A 4,948-nucleotide genomic window follows, 5' to 3' on the forward strand; every position below is an offset into this window, starting at 1 on the left:
CCGCCGCTGAGCCCCGCCGCCCGGCCCAGGTGCACAACCTGCAGGAGCTGCGGCGGAGCGCCTCGCTGGCCACCAAGGTCTTCGTGCAGCGCGACTACAGCGACGGCACCATGTGCCAGTTCCAGACCAAGTTCCCCCCGGAGCTGGACAGCCGGGTAGGTCCCCTCGTGCTGCCTGCCCCTGCTGCGCCCCCCCGGGCCCCCGCTCTGCCAGGGAGCAAGGAGCCGGCCGTGGTGAGCCGGCCCGGGGCTTGGGCTGGGGTTATGTGGGCGGTCAGGGATGTGCTGGGGGCTAGCCAGGTGCTCAACGCTCTCTTGTGCTTTCTGCCAGAGAAGAAAGGGTTAACATGGTGTGCCTGTACACATGCCCTGCACATGCATTTACACAGGTGCGCGTATGCACATGTATTCACACACACATGCACATGGATTTACACCCATGCATCTACTCACACACGTGCACACACATGCATATCTGCACATGCATTCACACACATGCATGCGCACACCCCTATGCATGTGTATGCACATGCACACACACATGCATTCACACACATGCACCCACACACACACATGCACACGCACATGCACACACAGCACTACCGCAGCACGAGTGCCACCCCCAGGGTAATACAGCCCCCATGCTGCCACACTGCCCCAGCCATGCAGATTCCTCTTAGGCTCCCAGCACTGCTCAGGGGGCCACATTGAGTCCCACCCCTGGCTCCTGGCAGGATCAGCCCTGACTAGTGCAGGCCAGGCGAGGGTGGGTCCAGCCCCAGGATTCCCTCCAGGGAGCTGGGCCACGCTGGGGCACTGTGAGATCCCTTTTGGGGGCAGGGGGGGCAAACACCTGCACCTGATGCATGAGGCTGGCCCAGAGGTGTCAGGTGGGGTCCACAGGGTGTGCCCGGCTGTGTTGCCTGGGCTCTTTGCAACAGGAGACGTGGTCTGCTCTTTCTGTAGTCCAGGCCCGAGGGGAAGCACAGAGGTGGCATATTCCCAGGGGGCCTGGGCTCTACCGAGGGCATCCCGGGTCTAGAAGTGGGGAGAGCCGCTGGCCTTAAAGCAGCGCAAACGGCCCTTGCTTGGCTGCCAGGCAAGTGCCCCCTGGCACCCAGAGTGCCATGACTGGCCCCAGGGAGAGCAGGGGGATGACAGCCTGACTTCCTGCCCTTTGGGCAGGGGGCTGGACTCGATGATCTCCTGAGGTCCCTTCCAGCCCTGATGTCTATGAAATCTATGAAATAAGCCCAGCCTGCGCCCTGTGCCTGCCAGGTCAGGAGGTGGTTGTTAAAATGCACTGAGAGCGCCCAGGGCCAGGCCGTGCCCCCGCTGCAGAGGAAGGCAAAAACCCCCAGCACGACCAGTCCGAGCAGGGGGGAAATCCCTCCCTGCCCCAGTGCAGTGCAGGGCTAAGCTGAGCAGGGGGGGGCAAGACCCTCCAGCCAGGACCCTGCAGCGTTGGTGCCGCAGCAGCATTGGCGCAGCACAGCCCCATCCCCAGCCTGGGCTGCAGCTGGCATCCGGTGCTGGTGAGCAAGAAGGGAAAACCCTGAGTCCTGCAGCAACAGGAGGGGGAAAAAATCACCTCCTGGCCCCATGAAGCAGCCAGCAGAGCCCCAAAGCCTGGGAAGCACCAGTCCCATCCACTTTGCCCCGCAGCCTGGGGACATCAGGCAGGACCCGCACAGCCTCCCGACTGCAGAGCCAGCAGTGCCCTGCCTGTCACCTCTCCCCCTCCACGAACTGGTCACTGCTCTTTAATCCTGTTGCATAACCGGGCTGGGTGTGGGGCTCTGCTTCCCCTCCGATTTCCTCCTGCGCTGCGTTGCAGAGGTCTTCTTGTGATCTCCAGATGTGCTCAAGGGGGGCTGGCTTCCAACTGCGGCTCTTCACAGCCCGCTGTAGGCTCAGCTGCTCTCAGCCCAGCCCCTGCCCTGCCCAGTGCTTGCCCAGCCCCTGCTCAGACACCTCCAGTGATGGAGAGTCGACACCTTCCCCGGCATCTCCCCCACTGCCTCCCTGCTCAGACAGCTCCTGGGAGTCCCCTGATCATGGGGGCTCTCACGGGGGACTTCAATCCCCCTGACCTCCGCTCGGAAGGCAATACAGCAGTGCACAGGCAAGCCAGGACTGTTTGGACCATTTTGGGGACAAGGACGAGTCATTGTGGATTCACCAGGGGACCAACCTGATGCCTTCTGCGAGGAGGTGGCTGGCTCTGTGGATGCGGGCAGACCCGTGCATGTGGTGTACCTGGCTTTTAGCAAGGCTTTTTATACGGTCTCCCACAGCGTTTTTGCAGGTGAGCTAAGGAAGTACGGGCTGGATGACTGGACTGTGAGGTGGATAGAGTACCTGGCTGGCTGGAGCATCGGGCTCAGAGACTCGTGATCAATGGCTCAATGTCTAGTTGGCAGCCAGTACCAAGTGCAGTGCCCAGGGGTCAGTCCTGGAGCTGGTTTTGTTCAAGGTTTTCATCAGCAACCTGAAGATAGGATGGATGCACCCTCAGCAAGTCTGCAGGTGACACCAAGCTGGGGAGAGTAATAGATATGGCGGACGGCTGGGCTAGGATTCAGAGTGACCTGGACACATTGGAGGACTGGGCCAAAAGAAATCTCATGCGGTTCAACAAGGACGAGTGCAGAGTCCTGCACTGAGGCGGGAGCAATCCCCTGCACCGGGGCAGGCGGGGGGGACGGGCTGGGCAGCAGCTCTGCAGAAAAGGACCTGGGGGGACAGGGGACAAGAAGCGGGACAGGAGCCAGCAGCGTGCCCTCGGTGCCAAGCGGGAGACCGGCATCCGGGGCTGCATCGGCAGGAGCGGTGCCAGCGGGTGGAGGGCAGTGATTCTTCCCTCTATTCAGCACTGGGGAGGCCACATCTAGAGTCCTGTGTCCAGCTGTGGGCCCCCACGACAGAAGGGATGTGGACACACTGGAGAGAGCCCAGTGGAGGGCAATGGAAATGGTTGTGGGGCTGGGGGACAGGACTGGTGAGGAGAGGCTGAGGGACCTGGCCTGATTCAGTCTAGAGAAGAGAAGACCGAGGGGGATTGAATAGCAGCCTTCACCTCCCTGCCGGGGGGCTGCAAAGGGGATGGGGCTGGGCTGTCCTCAGTGGGGGCAGATACAGGACAAGGAGCAATGGGCTCAAGCTGCAGCAAGGGAAGTTGAGGTTGGATATTGAGAAGAATCTGCTTGGTAGGAGGGTTGTAAAACTCTGGAGCAGGCTCCCTAGAGAGGTGGGAGAAGCTCCATCCTTGGAGGTTTTCAAAACCCAGGTAGGCAAAGCCTTGTCTGGGATGATCTTGGGGCTGGTCCTGCTTGGAGCAGGGGGTTGGACTAGATGTGACCCCCCAAGAGCCCTTCCAGCCCTTGTTGTCTATGATCATGTTATTTGAAGTGCTTCAGTCTAAAGCTGCTTTGCTGCAAGTCCAGGCCTTTGCTGCGCATCCTGCTGTGCGGCAGGAGAGAGCAGGGGCTTTCCCTCTTCTTCGTGGCAGCCCTCCAGGGACTTGCAAGCTGCTTTCGTGTTCCCTCCCCAGCATCTCATGTGCCCAGTTCTTCCAGCCCCTCCTCACTGGACTTGCCTTCGAAGCCCTTGATCACCTTTGTCGCCCGTCCCGGATGCTCTCCAACTTCTCCACGTCGTGTTTAAAATGCAGCACCCAGAGCAGCACAAATCCTCCCTTTGAGGCCTGCCTAAGCGACATCAGGAGTGCACTTCAGAAGGCTCTTGCTACAAGGGGAAGCTGGGCTGGAGCCTGCAGGTTGAAGCTCAAGGCTGACATGTGAAGTACTGCACCTGGGGAAGAAGGATCGCAACCCAGGTAGGAGATGGAGGACCCCTGGCTGGGTGGCAGCCCTGCAGAGGAGTAGCTGGGAGTCCCGGTGGAGCCGACTCTGCCCTGTGATGCAGCCGCTCAAAAGGCCAACACGGTTTTGGCTGCATCAATAAAACAGAGAGGGTTTAATGGCAGCAACATGATGATCAATGGCTTGGGAGGTAAAGTCCTGGGAGGAGAGGCTGAAGGAGCTGGGCAATGCACGTTCAGCGTGTGAAAAAGGTGTTTAAGAGAGGAGGACATGCGGGGCTGCCAGAGAGAAGAGGGAAAGCCGGTCCTGTGGTTGCAGAGATGAGGACATGGAGCAGTGGCTTGAAGTGGCACCAAGGCAGGTTTATTTCGAGACCAGGAAACACGTGGGCACCGTGAGAGCAGGGCAGCTGTGGGAGAGACGCCAGGGAAGGGGTGAGCTCTCCATTGCTGGGAGTGTTTGAGAGGAGGCTGGATAAACACTGGGCAGGGAGGACCTGGGAGCAGCCGTGTCTGGAGCACGTGGTGAAGATTTCCCCCTGCCCAGACTGGTCGCACTGGGGGTTTGCCTTCCTCTGCAGCGGGGCTCGGCCTGGCCTGGGATCTCTGCAGTTCCCGTGGCCCCCCAGCAGTAGCAGGACGTTGGTGGCTGTGGCCCCGCTCCATGCCAGGGGCAGGGGCGACTGTGTCGGACATGGGGTTTGTCTGGGCTGGTTTGGACAGGGCTGATCCTGCCCCAGGCGGGGGTTGGACTGGACGTGACCCTGCGGGTCCCCACGGCTTTGATTCTCTGATCCTAAGGCTGGGGCAGTGCGGGGCGAGGGAAGCTGTGGGGCTGCCCGGCTCCACGCCCTTGCCCTGCGCCCCTTGCCCACCCTCCCCCTCCCCTCAGATCGAGCGCCAGCTCTTCGAGGAGACGGTGAAGACCCTCAACAACTACTACGCTGAGGCCGAGAAGATTGGGGGCAGCTCCTACTTGGAGGGCTGCTTGGCCTGCGCCACCGCCTACTTCATCTTCCTCTGCATGGAGACGCACTACGAGAAGGTCGGGCTCCCCGGAGCGGGGCAGGGGGCGCGGGGGCAGCCAGGGCCAGGGGTGCCAGGCAGACGGGCTGCCAAAGGGGTG

Source organism: Crocodylus porosus, unplaced genomic scaffold (assembly GCF_001723895.1).
Source record: "Crocodylus porosus isolate Cpor-Errol unplaced genomic scaffold, CroPor_comp1, whole genome shotgun sequence".
NCBI classification, from domain to species: Eukaryota; Metazoa; Chordata; order Crocodylia; family Crocodylidae; genus Crocodylus; species Crocodylus porosus.